The 22,456-nt window shown below is 38.6% G+C and overlaps 1 protein-coding gene across 5 annotated transcripts in view; it reads right to left on the bottom strand.

The window, feature by feature from the left end:
• Positions 1 to 22,456, bottom strand: part of LOC107712876 (disabled homolog 1-like) — a 457,572-nt gene that overhangs the window by 153,627 nt on the left and 281,489 nt on the right. For 4 of the 5 annotated variants that reach the window (XM_016518248.1, XM_016518251.1, XM_016518252.1 and 1 more), the window contains exon 1: positions 16,141 to 16,396. The exons of the other annotated variant lie outside the window; for it this stretch is intronic. The gene's annotated coding sequence lies outside the window, so the exon portion shown is untranslated. Of the gene's footprint in view, positions 1 to 16,140; positions 16,397 to 22,456 lie in introns of those variants that run through there. 5 annotated transcript variants of the gene reach the window in all.

The following is a 22,456-nucleotide window of genomic DNA, read 5'->3' as shown; positions in this document are numbered from 1 at the left end:
AAGAATAACAATGAATCCATCTTTTGTTTTAGTCTTAAAAAGTGAAAGGTGTAGACATACAAGCAAAACAGACAACTATCTTTTCTTGTAAAATGTGATAAGATCGCGAATTCGAAAGCGAAAGCATCCGAAGCCCGCGGCTTATAACAGCAAAAGAGAAACTCTCGTTCACAAAATTCAAATCACAAATAATACTACTAATGAAAAAGAACAGGTTGAATGTTAACCTCTTGTGTTTCCATATAACTATAAACTATGATAAAAGTTCATCAGCATGCATTATAATCCCATGTTGTAGCAAAAAAAAACAAAACAACTGTGACCAAATCATGTGCTCATGCGACCAACTGAGAAAGTTAGTCGCAAAAGAGCGACCAGTGGGAAGAATGAGTCTGGAGCCCTGAAATTACTCAAGCAGTAACAGTTTTACGGTGCATTTCATTACTGAAGACGTCGACCTTAAGGTAATATATATTCTTATTCATTTATTTAAAGTCTGTCTAAAGTTAACAGTGTTTAAAAACTGCAGTCCACATGCTTATAATTTTGTTCAGTATACTTTAGTTTGTGTGATTTGATACTGACTTTCATATTAATGTTTACACCAGGCTTATTTGTCAGTGCTTTATGTTGTCATAATTATTACATGCTTACAAGGTTGAAAGTTCAACAAATCAGTCAATATACTACTGTGATTGTAGTTGTTAAATAAAAATGTCATTCATATCAATTCATGCATCACCTAATTTCAACGTAACATATAACCCTTGCCTACAGAAAAGAACATTTATGTTTAATATATCTAATATTGTGTTGGTCATACTATACAATGATTTATAGCTTGTCTTTCTTAAATAATACAGAACATAAAGAGGTTTTAAAAAAATAATTGCATATTAAACCGCAATCGCAATATTGGTAAAAAAAATCGCAATTAGATTATTTTCCAAAATCGTTCAGCCCTACTGGAAAGGTAAGAGTTGTAGCTTAGTAGTGGTGCCCGTGTGGCTAAATAGCATTTGAATCCTGCTTTTGTCATTTCCCAAACCTGTTTCTGTCCTCTCTTTATCATCCTTATGAATAACAGTAACAAAAAGGTCAAAAATTAAAATTAAAATGATGCAAAATGCTGAGTTTTTCCTTAATAATGGCAAACGGACAACCTAGCCATACAGCCCCAGCAAAAAAATACAGGTGTGGAAATGCAGAAATAACACTCTTAGGTTGCAAGATGGGCATCTAATACAGGTGCTTCTGTAACAGATTAGCACACACTTCAAAAACACACATACAGCGCTAATATTCCTCCTGCGGCTGCAGCAGGAACAATACTATTAGTATTCCACACACTGTTATTTTAATATATCGCCGCATTAAATGACATTTCCCTTAGAGCCAGAGAGAAAACAAGAGAAAAGGGGGTTGTATAATGGCAGGGCAGACCTCTTTCTTTCTCAGGTGTGGCATATATCACCATTTCCATAGTGTCAGGCAAATCAGATTCATTTAAAGAGCATTCCTACCTGCAGGCCTCAAACCCGATCACATACAATCACCTCCTCCCTCTTCCACCCCATCCGCACTCAGCCTGGAGAGTCTATTGATTTCTCTGAAACTCAGCGGTGACCCCCAGACCAGCCACCTGCTTCAGGCTCAAATCACTTTGTGGCTTCTATTATTGCTCCTGGTGGCCTACGTGCCAGCGGTTCTGCTCTCTCTCTCTCTGTACTCCAAGAGAACAATTTTTTTTTTTTTTGTACAAATACGGAAATCATTTAAACAAAATAAATTTTCCTGAGAAGCAACACGGCATGAGATTTAAAGCTTGTTTTCATAGATTATTTCCTGAATGTTGCATTAAAACATGTGGGGAAAATAAATAGGTAATTTTTTATTAAAAGATAAAGTAAAATAAAAAATAAATTTAATTAAATGACAATGAAAAAATTTTCATTCAAATTCATTGTGCAGATTCTATGTGTATCTGTTTGCAGTCATTGTAATGGTTCTTGTCCAAAAGCAGATGCAAAATCAGGAATGACTGACTCTCTATTACCATCACTCACAATAAGAAAATGTTGCCAGTGTATCATTGTATGAACATATGCAGTAAACAAAAAAATACAGACTGTAAAAGGAGCTTCACAGAGAAAACAGCACTGAAAATAGCAGTGGGTAAACAGCAGAACAGTGACTTAACAAGTAATGCACTTAAACTCGCTGCAATATTGGAGCAATGGACCCTGAACTGTTTCCATCACGGGCAAATTATAAAGCTTATATGAGTATCTGGGTCAATAGGGTCAAATAATTCAATGCCTCATTCATGGTGGGCTTGACTAGTAATTCAGCTGAATGTAATGTGGCAATCGATGCATTTTTCACTTCATTTCTCTCTCTCTCTCTCTCTCTGGATTGTCTAAGTAGCACGCAGATGAACTCTGTGAAACAGAAACACTTTATACATCTGAAACTTGTGCTGTGATTGGGGCTATGGAAATTCTGAAAGAGGACAGATCATGATATTTCGTGGTCTTTTGATTTTAAAAAACTGATGAATTATGTAAAAACTGATGTATTATGTGGAAATAGTATAATGTTCACAATGCAAAGCTGGTCCATCCAAACCCCTTATGGGAAAAATGGAGCTGCAGAAACAGGTCCTTTTTACATATTAATGACTAATTTGTTCTAAAATATAGATTAATTTATGAATAAAGCAAGTGACTGAAGCATTGATTCATTCAGTAATGACACAAGTCTTTGAGTGCCACTGCCTTTGAGTGATTAATTGAATCTTTGACTCTACTGATTCATTAAAAACACTGATTCACCCAGGAACAAAACAAGTTGCTGTTTTCATGAGTGAAGCACTAAATCATTGACTAAACTGATTCGTAACATACACAGATTCATTCAGGAACAAAACAAGTGACTGTCTTTGTGAATAAATCATTAAAGGATTCACTCAACTGGGTTGTTCAAAATAAAGATTGATTTAGGAACAAAACATGTGACTGAATAAGTCATTAAATCATTCACTCAACCAATTCATTTAAACACTTTAGATGTTAATTCAGATGCTAAATGAGTAAATGTTTTTTTTATAAATGAGTCATTGATTCATTCAGGAATGAAACAAGTGACTTTATACGTGACTGATTGAATAATTTACTTAACCGGTTTGTTAAAAAAAAAAAATCATTCAGAAACAAAACAAGTGACTGTTCACAAGTGAGTCACTGAATTATTTTCCTAACCAATTTGTTTTTTCTTTAGGGGGAAACAAAACACTATGAGTTGATCGCAAAACGAACGTGACTACCAAAATTGTGTATAAAATATAAGTTACTCAATATTGACTTCTAGTTTATTTATGACACTGTCACTGAACTGATCTGAATCAACAATGAACTGATTTGAGCTGAATAAAGACACTACTGTCTTTTGTAGGGTTACTTTAAATTGACTGTTTTATAACTGATTAGTTTTGCAACATTATCACTGTTATTTTCCTGTTTTTACAATGCACCTGTTTTGAAACAATCTGTATTATAAAAATAGTAAAAACAGTTCAGCACTATACAAATGAATATGTCTTCACGAGACCTTCTAAAACTGCTATGGCATTCATAATTTGTCTATAGAAAAAGCAATCATCGTGGTGCACATAAACACAAACAATGCAACCACTGGAAGAGTCAGTCAGGCCACCCATCCTCTGGATACTATCTATCTATCACAGTACGTGTTCTAGTTTCACTGTTTGTGAACATTATTATAAACTTTTCCACAACAGACTGAGCCATTGAGATGAATAAAAGAATGGTTGGGCCTTGAGGCTGGACCATATTTAAATAATGCAGCATCGACGTCACATGAATATTCCTACACGCCGTGATGGTTTGCTGGGGTGTTGAAACAGGCTGGAAAAAGACAGGAAGGGCAGAGTCCATGTGAAGGGTAAAGACCCCCTGCTGTACATTCCCTCCACAGAGGACGCAGCTGTCCACCAAATAACCCACCCCTACCCACACCGGGCATCCATGCCAGGGCAAATCACTCTGCCCACACGCGCTATAATTACAGCTGCGTTCTAATGCGCTTCTCTTCCACTCAAACATGCTGGAGCAGACAGACGTCAACACATTTAAAATGTGGGTTATCGCCACGGTTAACCTTACATGATTCTGTGTCTCTTCCTCCCCCACTAGCCATTCCACTCCATTTCTCATCTAGCCCCACACACTCACACACACAGTCTCTAAATGATCACGCCACCCAGTGCATTTCTGTTCATCATGCAATAAGGGGAGGGAGTTTTATTCCTCTCTCTCTCTATTCCCCCAAATCATTTCACTCCAATTTAATCCTGATGGTCTTTGGAATTGCCCTGTTCCATTAAACCCACTTTGTGCCACTTTGCTATCGGCAGCGTGCCGATTCAGCGGCTGTCATTAAACTGGGGAGGGGCTTAGCTAAATCTGCCGGGGCTCATCCAAGTAGCTCACTGTCAAGTGGCTCTGTGCGTGCATGTGTGTGTGTGTGTGCGCGCAAGTTAAATCTTAGTCTTCTCCGTGTGAGGGCATCTCATTTAAAGACACTGGATTATTAAGCCACCACCTTCTAATCAGACCCCATCAATTCCGAGAGGGCCATCTCACCCGGCTCTTATCTGCCACAGTCTAATGTCATTAACACGTCGAGCTAATTGAAGACTTGCTATCTTAATGGTTTCACACACACATAATGTGGATAGGGAGTGTCTATGCTTTGTTTTTCAATCTTGGGAGGTCTGTGGAGCTGAGAAACACACACACCACAGCCTGAGGGTGTGGAGCGGAGAAACACACACACACACACACACACACACACACACACACACACACACACACACACAGAGGGGTCTGCTGGACATGCTACCTGAGTCTAGAGTAAAAAGAATCAAATGGTACTACAGTAGAGAGAGATCAGTGAAGTGTGAAACTCCACAATGGGACAAATGATCTGGGGGATCAAGAACGGAGAGTCAGAGAACAACAGATCTGAAGAGAACAAGAAAAAAGAAAAATAAATGACTCTTCAGGTTGCAAGGGAGACATTTTAAAAACTAAACAAGTAATGACCGAAATAAAGAGATTGATGGGTAGTGTGTGATCTTTAGACCTGAGAGGAAGAGAAATCACAAATGATATTGACAAGCCACAGCAACAGATCTGCAAACAAACGATTGAGATTTCAGTATGGACTCAAGAAAGGCATAGTACAAACCTCAGTGACTTTCTTTGGTTGAACATAAAATATTATATTTTGAGAAATATCTCAAGGTTTTTTATCCATACAATGAAAGTCAATGGTAACCAAAATCGTCTGGTTACCAACAGTGTTCAAAACATCTTCCACAAAAGAAAGAAATTCATACAGGTTTGAAACAAAAAGAGTGAGTAAATGAAAAATTTTCATTTTTGAGTGAACTATCCCTTTTCTCATCAAATTGTTCCACAATCATATTGTATGATCTGTATACACACATACTGGAGTTCTAAACTGTTTCTATGAGTCAAAAAATTGAAATTTAGGAGTTAGGCCTATATCTCAAAGTTAATACAGCCATTTGCCACCCAAAGTTGACATGATTTACCATAGATTCTGTCATTATGTATATAGCCCACATGTCGTATGCTCTTTTCATATAAAAGTAGCAAGTGTGTGAAAAACTAAAATGTTATCACATTTTTCAGAGACAACTTTCCCCAAATCACTGAAATCTTAACAAAAAAACAACAACAAAAAAAAACAATTAACTCTTTCCCCGCCAGCATTTTTGAAAAAAGTTGCCAGCCACCGCCAGCGATTTTGATAATTTTCACTAAAATTTGATGGCCTCCAGTATATTTTTCTGTATGAATATTTGAATATGCAATACACCAAAATAAACATCAGAGCCTCTACTTTTAAACAAAAAAAATCTGTTTTATTCTAGCTTAAAGCATTCTTTTTTTATCAACACTTGAATAAAGGTAGATTTCATAAAAAATTCATAATTTTGAGCAAAAAGGTGAGACAATCCCATTTCTATCAAAAACTACATCTGGATAATATTCAGTATGATTATCAAAGCATAAATCCAGTAAATTGCATCAATACCTCCAAAGCTTGCACAGACATATACCACTTCCTGGATCAACATTTTACTCTGTAACATTATGCGGTTTTCATTTATATGCTGTCTATTGCTGATGATCGCATTATTTTTCATATGCATCTGTTTGCATAAGAGATCGTTAGTTTCTCCATCCTGTTCACTTGTGTTTTTGTTCGGGAGGTTTTGTACGCATTCAGAAGATGCGTAATAGCGCCCCCGAGTGTATAACAGTGAAAACACGAAAAGCCGTAAAAACTCGTCTTTGGCGGGGAAGCGTTTTCTTGTAAAAGACGAGATAACTCGTCAATGGCGGGGAAAGAGTTAAATATATCTAAGAGTTGGTGTATGTGTCCCATGCACACAAATTATCAAATGGATTTGGAAGACTTGCAATATAGTGCACAAATCGTACAAACAACTTTTATTTTACTGCTCTTTTTGGAGCTTGACAGCCACGGTCACAATGATTTTCCACTGAATAGAAAAGAACAGCATGACAATTCTTCAGAAAATTCTCCACAGAAGAAAAAAAACTCACAACATGAGGGTGAGCAAATGAAGACAGAATACATTTTTTTAATGAACTCTCTCTCTAAATGAACAAAACTGAGAACTCGAGGAAAGAACAACCTCTGAAGCAGCACATTTTCCTCTGGGACCCCATAAAACACTAATTGTCGTATGAATGATTTACTTGTTTGTACATCCATGCACAGTTGCCTAACCATTACTGATGACATTCACCATCTTATGCCATTCTACGATCTCTCCATACATCCATCTAATCCCTCCCTCTCTCGTTCTCCACATATCTCTCCATCTTTCTCTGGTGCATGCTGAGTCTCAGCCATTTATCCAGTGGTTTCAGCATGACAGCATGGCTTAGATGCCAGAATGGTAGTTTTATATGGCCCTGCTCAAACGCATGCGCACACGCGCACACAAGCGCTCTGCGATGCCACGCACGGGTGCAATAGAGTGTCTGCGCATTACACCCTGACTGCGCTCCTGAGACGGAGAAGCTGAGTGTTATCACAAGCAAAAGAGCCCTTGCTTTTATATCAAACACAAAAAAGGGGAAAAATACTTTTTCGGCACAGATATGTACACGCAACTCTGAATCCTTCCCTGCACACAGAGATAAGAGAAGGGAAAAAACAGATTCGTAGATGGAATTCCCCATACAAGCAAGAGAGAGAGAGAAAGAGAGAGATGGTGAAGTGCAGTTATTTCTAGCAGAACATGCAGCAGAGGAGAAGAGAAAAGCAATCGCTCTGGAGAGATGTATGTTCGTTTCGAGCAAAGCCGGAGAGTAGATTTCCCAGGCAACTATTCAAAAAACAGAATCAGTTTCTGGCAGTACAAGGGCAGAAGGCTTTGCGGGCAACATGAGAGCGAAATCTCTCCCAGCCAGGGCAATAACGCCATGAGACCGCCTGAGATGTTGTGCCGTAGCTCTTTGACATGTAATCATTATGGAAACACCCTGTCTCCAGAGCTCAAGGCTGGTCCTCTGTCTGTCCAGATGCATTTGCTATGTTGATTCTCATGAATAAACACACATTCCTGAACGGGAAATAGAGTGAGGAAAACTGACAGAGAGAGAGAGGAGGGAGAGAAAGAAGGTGGCAGGTTGCAATGGTAGGTGTTGGATGCTTATGGTTGGCACATCTGGATCTGGCGCTGGTGTGATTTCTCTGGTCCAAATGAGCTGTGATCCAGCTGACACACCTTGGACAAACTCTCACACCACAGATGTGGCCATGTCGATCAAAGAAACGAACACCACACACCCCTGAAAATCATGCTGTACAACCCCTTGTGAAACAGTAGTACATTTTAGCATACTTTTAAAAGAATATACTCGAGTGCGAACTGAATCTAATGTTTTTGGATACATAAGTAATGATGAAGTTGCAATTTAGTACATTGTACTAAAATGTAATATCAAATAAAATTATAATCAAGTACTTTACACATATGTGCATTTAATCTGAAAGTATTACAACATGTACTTAAATGTGTTAAGAAATATAGTCATGAAAGTGAACCCGTTTTAAGTACACATAAGTGGACTTTTATTTCATTTGTATTATATTATATCCAAGTACAGTATTTTTTGAAATACACTACTAAGTGCACACACATCAGACAGTATGCAATTTTAAGATGCACCTTGGGTCTGTTAGTGTTGAGGCCATTTAGAGTGCACTATCATATAAATATTGACAAAATAGACCAAAAAAATGACTCATCATCTTGTTTGCAGGTGCATGTTAATAGTAGTACAATTACATTTTCTATAGAATCCATCTTATATCACCTGTCATCATTTAGGAATAGCAAAATGGTTTGGTTGGGCTGTTAAATCAACAAAGGCAATTGCCTATTTTAGGCGTTCACACTTAAGTGTAACTGAGTTCAAAACAGAATCAATTCAAATCAATTTGATATCCATTTTGATTCATTATACAGAATTTCAGTATTTAACATCCATTTTTTTAATTTTCTCTCTGCTAATGCTTTAAATAATGCATTGCAGATTGATTTCAGACTGATTCCAAGTGCTAACTCTCCTTTTTTAACTATTCAATAAAAGATCTGACAGAGTCATTCGTCTCTGGAATTGGGCTACTTTGGTCACACAGCATATTTTTGATTCACTAATAAGAACTGGTTCATAAGAGTCATTTATTCATGAATCAGACTACACTAGTCATGTTGTATGTTTGTTTTCTGTGTATCTCACAACTCAATAGAATGACATTATTTGCCATTATTTAGTGTTTTTACTGCCTCACATTCAAAACTGACTACAAACTCATTCTGATTTCTTCTGCAGCAGCGTTGAAGTTTCAACAGCGGAAGAGAACTTAAGAGCAATGCAGTCAACCTTCTAACTCAAAACAGGAAGAAAATATTAATTAAAAAAGAAAGAAAAACCAACAGCGCTCAGATGACTGAATTAGTTCAGCAGAACACAGTGACCCCATCAAATCCTTTTGACAGGAAATGCATCAGCACACGAAATTCGTCAACCCATTTCATGGGTTCACTCTGAAAAATAAAGGTGCTTCACGATGCCATAGAAGAACCTATTCGTCTAAATGGTTCCATAAAGAACCTTTAACATCTGAAGAACCTTTCTGTTTCACAAAAGGTTCTTTGTGGTGAAAAAAGGTTCTTCAGGTTATAAAAAGGTAAGAAAGAGATCGCTCTTTAAAGAACCTTTGACTGAATGGTTCTTTCTGGAACCAAAAATGGTTCTTCTATGGCATTGCTGTGAAGAACCTTTCAAGCACCTTTATTTTTAAGAGTGCTGTTTAATAAAAGAACACGCACAGAGTTTGGGAATGTGAACGATGAGAGTTCTGAAGCTACAATACAAAATATTCAGATGTTTCTGTGTGCAGATTTTATACACGCCTGGCCTTAACGCGCTATTTATTGACATCTTTGTGAATTCTGGTCTTGAACAAGATAGAGTATGACATGGATTAAATTAAATGACGGATTCCAGCAATTCATTTGTTCACTGAGACAAAACCAAGTTAGCCATTTTGTGTGTCTCATTAGACAGCCAAAGTGTAGTTATTCCCTAGTGTGTGACTACAGACCTGGCTTGTCTTGCCCTCAGGCTAACATCTGACAGAGAAAACCACCAGCTGGCAGCATATGCACACCATCATATTACTGACAAATCTACATTGACATTAGTAGAGCAAACCTCACGTCTTTGATTCTGCGTGTGTCTCCGTCCTTACATTCAACTGCACCCTCTTTCTCCAAGAGTGCCTTACAGCTGCAGCACTCCAGCTCTGTGCAGCTCACCGCTCTGTCCGCCATGGAGAAATACAGGCTTTTCATTTCAGCTTGATAATGGCGCACGGGGAGGCCTGCGCATACTAAAGAGCTGAAGCCCACTCTAATATACAAGCAGACCGGGGCCCCACTGTGCGGGGTCATGCTGAATCTTTTCTCTCCCTCTCTCTCTAGTGGATGAGAGACAACAGATTAAACCAGATGAAAAGACAGTAAGAGCAGAATTAATCTAATACAATTTGTTGTCAGAAAAAAGCAATTCGGGTCCTTAGGTCTAGGGACCTCAGGGAGCCATTTTGTTCCTTTTGATTTTCCAGCTAACTCTTAAAGGCATAGTTTACCAGAAAATAAAAATTCTGTCATCATTTACTCGCATTATTGTGGTTCCAAATTCGGCAGAACACAAAGAAGATATTTAGAAGAATGTTTCAACTGAATGTTTATTTTTTCGTAAAAAGCAAGTAGGTTCACCTTACAACATCTTCTTTTGCATTTCACAAAAGAACCACTTTTGGTTGGATAAATAATGACAGAACTAACATTTTTGGTTGAACTATCCCTTTAAGAAACAGAAGAGGGGTGGTTTTCTTTGCTCTGGAAACAGAAGTGGCACCCAGCAGGGATAAAATAAGGTCTTCCTGATGCCATGTGGACAACAGCCATTTGCTCAACAACTGTTCGTCTGTGTCGACAGAACAAAAACTTGGAAAAAAAAAAAGGTTGGAAAACAGTAGCATGTTATTTTGTACAAACGTTCGGGGTCAGTAAGAATTTTTTGAAAGAAATAATACTTTTATTTTGCTAGAATGTATTAAATAGATCAACATTTGTAATGTGTAATTTCCTATTTCAAATAAAAGCTGTTTTTTGAAAACATCAAAAATTCTGAAAAAGAAAAAAAAAAAACTTAACACTGACAATAATAAAAGTTTCTTGAGCAACAAATCAGCGTATTATTAGAATGATTTCTGAAAGGTCATTTGACACTGAAGACTGGAGTAATGATGCAGAAAATTCCACTTTGCCATCACAAGAATAAATATACAGTATAATACTAAAATATATTAAAATAGAAAAGTTATTTTAAACAGTATTTCACATTTCATTTTACTGTTTTTACTGTATTTTTTTATCAAATAAATGCAGACATGGTGAGCATAAGAGATTTCTTTCAAAAACATTTCAAAAATCTTCCCGATCCCAAACTTGTGAATGCTCTATGCATACAAAAGACAATGGAGAAGAAAAGCAAGGCTGAAAATGTCATTCATTTCCTTTCTTTTCTTCTGCTTCTTTCATTTTCTTTAAATGTCAGAGGAGAGAAGTGGTGCAAAACTACCGGGCTCTGATGATGCAAAGCATAAAACACTGTAAATGAGCGGCAAGCAGCGCCTCAAATAAAGAATCAGTCCCAGGAGAGTAGTCATCGAAGTGTGAGCGCAAGTAAATGAGAATGTAGAAAGAATAGATTTAATTGAAGTGGTAATGTACTGAGACTGTGGCATGGCCTGCATTTCTCGGAGGTCTTTGTTTGCAATGCAGCACATCAAACTCGCTCTGGAACGAGGCTCTCGTGGGACTAAATTATCAACCATTGACTTTTTGTCTCCCTTTTTTCTCCCTTTTGTTTCTAGGGTAGGCTGGAGTCCGTGAAGCGTTGTGAGAGATGGGACTGTACGCCCATTGAGAGTGAGTTAATTTGGTAGATTCAGTTTGAATAAAATAAATAAATAAGCATGGTTCTTTATTCATAGCTCTTGGAAGAGCAGAGGAGGAGCTAGAAACTATGCGGTAAATGAAAAGCAGATATAACTTCAGACCCTGAAACCGCAGTCCCCTGCAGTCAACTGTTTTTGCGAATTGTTAGTTATGTACTGGAAGGCAGGTTCAATAAGAGCAGAAGGCCAGAGAATGAAAATGTGATTGAATTATACATCAGCAAATGACAAAGAAAATATGAAACTACCTGTGAAAGTATGCTAAAATTGCTGTGTGCGGACTGATGTTTCAGTGTCGTTTTTGGACCCAAATAGCCGTGCAGACAGATTGTGGCCATTTTAAAGAGATTATGGGGCAGATGCCAGCATGGCATTGCAGCATGTGGCACAAAGAGAACCGCTGCTTCCACCTTGTACAACCTTTGTACATAGGTTCTGGACTAAAACCTAGCGAGCTGTCTATGGAGGCAGCATTTTCAAGGAATATAGCAAGTTCAATGCACGTTAAGATGAATCAAAAGCATTTGCGACAAAGTTGATTGCTATAAAAATTAATTTCCACCTGGTCCTAATTTTCTATAAAATAAGCACAAAAAAAGGACTACATTGAGGCACTTATAAAGGAAGTGAATGGGGCCAATCTGTTAACATTAAAACAATCAACAACATATTTCCTAAAATGACGAGAACAACAATACATCTGAAGCAATACACAAGTTTTAACAGAAGAATTCATGTAAGTGGCATTTATAAAATGATTAGCTTCATATTTCTGCTTTTAAATCCTCCAAATATTGGCCCTGTTCAATCTCATTTTTTAAAGAAAATGAGGAATGACTTGAACTTCATATAAGAATTTATTTTTAAGAGCGTGGGTTTCGGAATAGAGCAACAGTGGCCTGGTTTCCATTACAGGTTTGCGCAATGCTTGCGATATTTTATAAATGTCGATAAAAAAACATTGGGAAATTACAATGTTTCCATTAACTAATGTTACTTGACTAAAATGTCATTTTTTCCTCTCACGAGAAGATGGATGTTGGTAGGTTTATGAATATCGCAGCCACCACACTAGCCATTATTTTTAATCGAATAATAATAATAATACATTTATTTTATATAGCGCCTTTAAAAGTTGTTTTCTCGAGGCGCTTTCCAAGAAAGCTTACATAAAAGAAAACACAACAACATAAGACAATATACTATAAATTCAACAAGAAATAAATCACAAAACAATACAATAAAAACTAATCAAATGAAAGCATTCCTGAAAAAAGAATGTTTTAAGAAAAGTTTCAAAAACAGCTAAAGAATTAGCGTCCCTAATGTCAATTGGGAGAGAATTCCACAGTTTTGGAGCATACGTTGAAAAGGCCCTGTCCCCCTCGGATCGTAACCGTGTTTTGGGAACAACTAAGAGACCGTGCTGAGAAGATCGTAAATTGCGAATTGGCGTATAAGGTGTTAAAAGATCTGCCAGATACTGTGGAGCGAGACCATGCAGAGCCTTGTATGTAAGCATTAAGATTTTAAAATCTATGCGGTATTTAACAGGGAGCCAGTGTAACGTCTTCAAAACAGGAGTTATATTCAATTTCTTTCACACATGAGATCTACACAGAGATGTACCTACATTAAACAGGGCCCTGCTGACATTTATCATAGCACAGCATGACAACACAGAACACCAATATGCAAAGCACCCAGCAATTCTTTGAATTAAATTATCACTTTTACTGCTAGATTTTGAGTGGAAAGATTCTGATGGACCAAAACTGTGGCAGCTGTGCCCTCAGGCTCATTGTCATGTCCTCAGCCAGAAGCCATCCGATGGGTGAAGCCAATCCGGAGCTCTAATTAGCAGGAGCAGATAATGTCACACAGAACAGACAGATCAATACCGAGGACGAGGAACGACAGTCGATGCTTCCTTCTCTATGCGGGACAGATTTCTGAGAAGGGACATCCCCCACGGAACAGCTCTACTTCAGGAATTCCCAGCACCTTCTGCTTTGATGAAGACACCAGGGGTGACATGCTGCTCTGAGGACCTCGGCTCTCCATTTAATGCTATGCCATCAACTCAATACATTCCTATAACAACCACCACACAATCTAAAGTGCAACTAACACTTGAAATGTAGTTGCTCTCAAACAATCATCAATTCTGGTCGTTCTTTCCTTTACAAATCAGCACCTGGAATTGGTTTCAAACAGAAAAGTACCTAGAACAGCAAGCTTGGCTTGCCATTGAGTTCATACAGATCAAATCAACAGGCATTAGTGTTAATTTTGCTTGAACATGCTGTAGCCCAGGAGATAGGCTATGTCTCGATATGAACCCTACCTCTCCATTACCTCAAAACAAACCCAGCTCGTAGAATGAATAAATGAACACAGCGGAGAGAGCAAAACAATGTTGGCTTTGAGGGTTCCCACACTCTGTGTTCCGTCTCCATGGAGATGCACTGTTGCCTGCTGGGCCCATTCAGGCAGAAGAGGAAGGCCTAACTGCCGATACACACAGAAAAGTCCAGAACAGACCAGAATAGACCACCTTTACCACAGCAATAGTAACTTATAAGCAGAACGGTGACATAATATGAGGGGATGGGAGAGTGTGCCATCTGGCACAGATTGGCATAGTGACTCTGACCCAATTATGGCAGAAAAAAACACATTGTTCCTTTTTATGTATCCTCATTTGATCTAGGCTATCTATCTATCTACCTACAATGTTGAAAAGCTTGACAAAAATGTATTTACAACAGACGGGCTTGAAAGCACAAAAATTAATTTGAAATAGCATGCATCTAGAAAACAATTGCAAATTGATGGCTGAACCATACAAAAGACTACTGACCTAAAAACGAGGCTGTCAATGAACACCTGACACCTGGATCAGTTCAGAGTCAGACACACAAAAAAAGGGGGGAAAACACATTTGTGACTGTGATTTTTCTACCAACAACACTAATGTGTAAACATACTGTAACAGTAAGCAATGATGTTTAAAAAAAAGAAAACAGAGCAAAGAGTGCGGCTTTTGAATTGGTTAAATAGGTTAAGGATGAGAACAGCTCTGCTTTGTAGCTACATTTGTGAGTTTCCATATATTTTCGCACAGAATTTGTCATGGGTCTTTAATAAATGATGAAACAGTCGCATAAACACTTGTTTTATATAATAACGTGGACTTTCGATTGACTTCTGTTGTTTTTATATTGAGGTAATGCTGTTCTCTACCCTCTTAACCCTAAAGCTAACCCTCACACAAACCGTTCTAAGTATACATAAGCACATGACTTGGTATGTTTACTAAGTAGTTTTCCTCTCGGAGACGTTGGTTGGTCACCATAATGTAGGTTATTTTAGGTTTTACTATACAAGAGTCTTCCTCACCGGACACTCCAGTCACTGGCGCTTTTGTCCAGACGGAGCGCGCGGGCCGCGGAACCGCACGGGAGAGTCGGTGTCTTTTGGAGCGTTTTATGCTTGGCAAACGTCGAGGTGTCCGTTTCTCGTTTTAAAACTACCCCTCAACCGGCGGTCCAGAGGCGGTCTGAAGAGGATGTTCTGTGTCAAAGCACACCATCCTCACGCGCTCCCGTTTCTACCGCTTCAAACGCAGTGGGAACATACTCCTGCAGTGCAGCCGTTCAGTAGACGCCACGCAGAGACGCGCTAAACGCGGTCGCCGGTGCCCCAAGTCAGTTGTTAGATTCTAAGAGTGCGAGTAACGGAATTCTCGCCGCCCGGTGGTTCCCTGTCTCACACACACACTCACTCATTCACGCACGCACACACACACACACACACACACACACACACGAGCAGTGCGATTAATGCGGGCTTCTGCTGCCGCGGATCCCCTGCGGACCGATCAACCTGCCTGAACCACACAAACAAAATCTACACGTTTTTTTCACGTTTATATGAAAAGCTCACGTTACCGTGCATTGAATTGGTACTCGTGCATTTTAACACTAGCGGGAATACCGAACACCTCTTTCCACTGCAGTTTCTAATGAGTGTGCGCATATAGCACTAATTGAGTGTATATTAGACCTCTGCTCGGTGGTGAATGGAAAAGGTGTTAAATACGCAAGGTTGTAGTAAATCTCAGTTGATCAGTCGCACTCAGGCAGGGCAGAACATGGATGTCAATGCAGCAAACGCTGCTCCTCTCCATACGCGCCTGGACGCGTGATCACCGTCAACTGGTGGCAGTTGGTTCGGCTCATTTCCTCGCAACTCAAATGTGTGATAAGTGTTTAATAATATCTCTCCGATTGCTTTAGATGCGTGAATTCAATCAACCGACACAACTCCATCATCGAAGCGCAGGGAGCTGTCCTCACGTTCTACATGGACAAGTTTCATTGCAACAGCACCGACGCCGTTTTTCTTTCCATATGTCATCGCGAACCACATCCTTAAGACAAACCCTCTTACCTTTAAACTGGTGCGTTCAGATCCCATACTTCTCATGATAAAAATCCACGCGCAATCACTCCGTATCCAGTCTCTACCGTCTGTAGAAGAGCCGTAATCCACTTTCCCATGCCGAGGACTGACAGCCACAGACTTGGACTACATCCTTTCTATCGCACACCAAAACTGATGGGATTTTTGCGCTTCTTTTCCCCTTTACCCTGTTCTTTCTCTCCGCTGCTCCAGCTGAAGTTGCCTGGTTACCTCTCTCTAAAAGCGCCGCTTCCGCAGCCAATCACGAGCGCGAGTGCGCGTTAACCCGTCGCGCGCCGAGCTGTCCTGGTTTCTCGGTTTCAGGGGAAAACGCAAGGAGTGGGAGGGGTGAGCGAGAGTTTTCAATGCCAAAAAGCTAAGATGTGCAAAAGAATATAAAGACAGAAAGTGATGCGTTGGGGGATGGATGGATGATGGCACAGAAATGAAGAGCACCTGATTTGCTGAGACTTAACATACACGAACGCTTCATTTGTGCATCAGCAAGAGCGTGTAGAACAGGTGCAGAGGGGGGCAAGAAAAAACCCTCAAACTGAACTAGATCCGGAGACGTAGGTTTGGATATAAAAGACTATATCGCAATAAGGCAGGCGACAAAACAGATATATTTAAAACAAAGCTCGATTAAAGCAATGACTCATCTTAATATCTTATGAAGAACATGGAACTGCATGGAAGTAAGTCTGATATTAGGCTATAGGGGGAGAAAACATTATTTGAACAAGCTGCTGGCGCAATAAAGAGCTGTTTCATTGATGACAAACAATATTAGATATTTGCGAGTTTTGTTTTCTACAATGGATTGTAGGTAAACTCATCCAGCGCTCTTTTTGCTTCATAAAAATCTTTAAATTGTTACATTAAGTATTGTACATCATTCTTTAAAATAATTGTTCCAAAAGCAGGTTTTTGGAACAATGCCATAGAAGAACCATTTTGGGGTTCTCCAAAGAACCTTTCTGTGAACAGTTCTTAAAATAAATTTTCCCCCCAGTGTGAAGAACATTTTAATAATCCAAAGAACCCCTTTTTCCACAATAAAGAATAATTTTCCACAAAAATAAGTGCCAGATCCTGTCAACCTGTCATAAGTAGGGAAAAAATTAACAATTCAATAAATAAAATACAACCAAATCTGTTACCGTTATTGATATACATTTATTTACTACGTTATTTTCAGTTTATTTTAAAAAGTGTTCAGAAGATTTTGTTCAAAAACAAATTCTTAGAATCAACCCTGATGTATGCATCTGCTCTGCTGACTAATGAAAATTTAGCAGTGGGTTTACCTTTTGGGAATTTATTTAGCTGTTTTCTCACTTGATTTCAAAATGAAACTGTGTATTCATATCCATCAAACTCTCTTTTGGACATTTAGTGTGCTGGCATTCTAAGTTGTTTAAAGAAAAAGCTGCCCAAATATTGTCGCAGTCTGCAGCGGGTGTGCCCAGGAGGGCCACCAGATGACTGTGTTCTGTGAGCACATGGCTTGTGTTGTGTTTGTCTGTCGCCATGTGCTCTCTCCTGTCTATTGTCTTGCCCCTCCCATCTTGTTACCTCGTTATAGTTTAAGTTGATCCACCTGTGTCTCCCTCGTTAGCCTCCTCGTTTGGTTCCCATTTATTCTCCTTGTGTCTGTCATCCTGTGCTGATCCGTCATTTCTCATTGTGTGTGTTTCGTGTCTGCATGTGTGCAGCTTTAGGCCTGCCTGTCTGTTTTTCCCCTTCGGGGTGGTTTGAGTTTGTTTTTGTTTCATTTTTATTATTAAAATAAATAACCATTTCTCCTGCAATTGAGTCCTCGCTCCATCTCCCCGCACACACCGTGACAAATATTGGCTGGAAATTTTCTGATATTCACAAGGTTGTTAGGAGCCCCATCCCTATACTTAACCCTAATCAATGCCCATGACTAGATCTTCTGTTTATGACAGCTAATAATCTTAAAGCGGCTATGCAGTGGCCATCGGAGAGTTGCGAGTTCTATTTTAACCTTCTGAGTCACCTCATCATGCAGAGTATTGATTTTAATTCCATCCTCTTCTCAGTTAGGGGCTGCCAAGTGCACTACACCCTTTTCACTCTCAATCACTGTAAACGGGACCAGGCAGCATCCGGCTCCGCACCGATTCAAAATATCCATATATGACTACAAAACTCCAAGATGCCACCATGATCATTCCAAGGCATTAATAACAAACTCTATAAATGTACACAGCACTGTTTCAGAAGAATTTTAACTGCTGTGTAACAATGCAACCTCCGTACCATTACGTCACCAAGCACTGCAGCTCATTGCACCTCATGGTATCAGGTAGCTTTGTAGATATGGGGGTCTGTAATATATCATTTGCAATGCTGGAAATGTAAAAAATAAAGCCTTTTACTTGTTTAAACTGAATTAAACTCAGTGGAAGAACCCACTGGTGGTTATTCCTCCTTTACTGTCCACAGCTAAGCTGAAAATGCAATACAAATGTAGTGTCATCACTAAAATACATTCTCTCCCAAATCTTTTTCCCCTCTTTCTTGCTCTTTCTATCTTTTTCCTCCATCCACCCAAGCTAAAATATTTTATTGTTGACTGCACTATTTTATAATCTTTTATTAAATCTGTTTTAACATTTGCCTTGATTTGAAGTAAATGTCAAAAGCAGATCACAGCAGCCGAGAGGTGTAATCTTGGGTCAAGTATTGCAGGTGAAGGACATCTTGTCTGTTTTCTATCAGAAGAAAATGGTTCTTCAGAAGTCTGAAGATTTGAGTAAAACGTTTGAAAAAAATCACATTCATAATGAGTGTCTTTGTCTTCTCCAGTAAAAGTATTATATTTTATATACTATACAATACTGTTTCAAAGTTTGAGGTTGCTAAGGGTTTTTTATGCTTTTGAAAGAAGGCTGCATTTATAAAAAAATATATAAATTTCTTGTTTTTCATGATACCAATACCAATTTTCTAAGTTTCTGGAGCCAACCCAATCGTTGATCTCCAAATTCATATGGAACAGTAAACGAGCTAGAATTAAATCTTCCATTTAAAATTTTATTCCATGGCATTTCGACCAAGAGCTTTGAGGGTCTGGATGGACGAGAATTGTGAAAATCCATAGAGACCTCAATGGTACAACCTAACAGGCTTCAAGATCTTCCAAACGAAGACTTAAAAGGCAAGAAACTTAAAGTTAAATTTGGCACTGTAATTGCTTATTGTCTGGCAGTATGGAAACAATGTTTAAAATGATACCTAAATTTCATAAACTTTCCCACCTATGGAATAATACTAATATATTGACAGGAAAGAAACTTTTCACATCTCTGCTTTGGGCCTCTAAGGGAATTTGCATGCTGGGAAACATATATAGTAAAGATGGTTTATATTCATTCCATAATTTACAGACTTTATTTGACATTCTTCTTTTTTTTTCTTTATTTGAGATTGAGTTCCAGGGAGCACATCACTACCTTCACACCCAATGACAGGATGATTTGATTTGGTTTCACAAATTTATTACTCTCTTTTAAAAACAGTGAAAATGTTTGTCAATTGAGGTAGTGTGGGAAAAGGATTTAAAACAGGCTGGACTTCGTCCTGATTGGTTTACGGTGTGGTCAAATATAAGTGAAACATCTCAAAATTGGAGTCACCAATTTATCCATTTTACAACCATCCATAGAACATATGCGATGCCATACAGACAATACAGAATGGGATTAACGTCTCATCCTAACTGCACTATATGTCAAAAATCTGTAGTTGGTACAATGTATCATATGATTTGGGAATGTTCAGTAATAAATCATCGTTGGGCTCAAGTTTGCTGGGATTTAGAAGAACTGATTAAGTGATTGAACCTTGGTGCAATGGACAAAAGGATTCTTTTTTTTAGGGGAGGGGGTTCATCACAGCAAATGGTTATTCAATATGCAACATATAGTTAATATGGAATGCCCTTTACCTGGATTTAATAAAGCTAGACTAAGAACAGTACAGGCCTGGCTAAGAGTTGTAAAATCTATTTGTGACCGATTCACTATAGTAAGATATATCTCCACAGAACTGTGAGGTTCTTATATCTAAAATATTATTATGCCATGTAAGGATTCACATTATTTGTAGGCAGTGCTGACAGTATTTGTTCCTTATCTCTGTTTTGTTTGGCTCTGGTTTATATTTGTGTTTTAAAAATCTAATAAAAAGAAAATCATAAACAAGTAAAAACTTCAATATTGTGAAGAAATATTACAATTTAAAATAAAAGAAATGTAAAGTTTTTTTATTTTTATTTAAAGAATTCATTGTATATATAAAGTGTAAAACAATCTACCAGTACATTGAGACAAGATATTTTATCTGGAAAAAAATTTAATAAGTAAGTAAGCAAGCAAGCAAGTAAGTAAGTAAATAAATAAATAAACAAATAAATAAAAGCACCTTTATTTCAAAGGGATAGTTCACCCATAAATTAAAATTATGTGGGAAGAATGAAGATATTGATAAAATATCTGATTTTCAAGCCTGGAAAAATCATGGAAATTAACAAGTCATAGATAAACCATGGAAATTTCCATAGTGAGTAATTTTATTTATTTTTATTTTATTTTTTTCATTTTGCTAAGCTCTAAAAATGTAAAAAATGTAAATTTTATCCAGTAATCACAGACAGCTGGAAAAGCCTGAGTATGCTGGTATTATGTTTATTGTTTCTTTTCACATGTTGAAACAAAATCCCCCTTTAAAGGGTCAATATGTGTTACATACTATAATTACTAATTCCTCCTTTTCTCTTGATCTTTCTTTCTGGTTTGGTGGTTTGTGTTGTTGTGAACTCATTCTGTTCCAGAATCTCATCACCAGTTTTCCCGCCAGAGTCCATGTCCCGTTTTCAGTTCATTTCACTTCGCTCTCACTCACTTTTCTCATTTCCCCCATTTCTGCTCATCTTTTACAGCATTTTCTCTCTCCGCTATCTCCACTTGTCTTCTCGTTCACTGGTGGGATGTTTATTTCATTGCCTGTGTTTTTTAATGCGGATGTTTTCAACCAAGATTTTAATCCACCGCACCCCTCCCCCTCTCCACCATCCAAGCATATAGCAGCCCATCCTCCCATTTTCTTCCCTCCATCCCTCCCTAAATGTATAAGAGATAAGGAATAAAATCAGGCCATCGTATTAAAAGCACCAGAGAAGGTCCTACAGGCTGTGACAGATATACACCAACCAGACCAGCTTCAAGAAAACAGCTTAAGCTCAGAAAGGCAATACAGGAATCAATATAAGCACAATCCTAAAATTCGATCAGCCAGGCAATACACATCACTTCATGCGATACTAGCCTGTCAACTCTCCTTGAGCTAAACAACTTGGCAGGCATAAACAAACAGGATTTGTTTTCAAGGTTAATGATCTTATTTGGCACCCTTACACTGAACATTTCAAGACAAATATGGTTGTTGTTCCAGAATACTCAACTTGAGCTCTTAGTCTAATAGCGTACTCTTGAAAAAAATCCAGTTTTGGTTGGATGGCATGTCAATGAGTACATTCCGACGCATGCATCTTTAGCGGCGCATTCCCATCAGGCGTGATATGAGAGGGACGAGCGTCTTAACCTTCCCGCTCCCCTCCTCTGCGCTTTATTACAGCGAAACGCACCAAAGGACACGTATCGATCCGGCATCTAGAGGTGAATTTTTTCAGTAGGCCCATTCTTTTCTCAGCAAATGGGATTATTTTACCCCTGACCAGCTAGTGGCTTGTTTAAAAGCGCGTGTATGCATGCACGAGCTAACCTTCCTGTGCTGGAAAGCTCATTTGTCATAGTAAATCAGTCTGTGAAGGCGTGGAGAGCTTTGAACAGTGGTCAAGGAGGAGTTTTGAGGCTTCTCTATGATGGATGGATGAATTGAACGATGGGATGCAGGATGGCACATACTTCCACACACCTACGCTTCACTTTTTATGCCACTCTTGGTCTGTTTTTAGCTCTGGCTGGGATGCTGAAGGTTACATGTGTTATGCATTGATCAGTTATGATGTCTGGACTACTTTTCACTTGTTTCCAGGCTGTATGTGTGCAGGGTGGCGGAACTATAGGGATGATATAATGGAGAGGCGGTTGACAGCTAAGGGGCTCTCTGCCTTACTGAAGAGAGATGAAAGAGAGGACAAACCTATCAGCAACTCCCAGCACAGGAGTACAACGCTGGACACACACACACTGAAAAGTGTCAGTGATACATGGGTCAATGGCATACAATTGTCTATGTGGTAGCTAAGGAA

The sequence above is a fragment of the Sinocyclocheilus rhinocerous genome, unplaced genomic scaffold (assembly GCF_001515625.1).
Source record: "Sinocyclocheilus rhinocerous isolate Xijiao unplaced genomic scaffold, SAMN03320098_v1.1 scaffold478, whole genome shotgun sequence".
In the NCBI taxonomy this organism is placed as follows: domain Eukaryota; kingdom Metazoa; phylum Chordata; class Actinopteri; order Cypriniformes; family Cyprinidae; genus Sinocyclocheilus; species Sinocyclocheilus rhinocerous.
The sequence above is the reverse complement of the archived record's forward strand: the minus strand, read 5'-3'. Positions and strand labels throughout refer to the sequence as shown.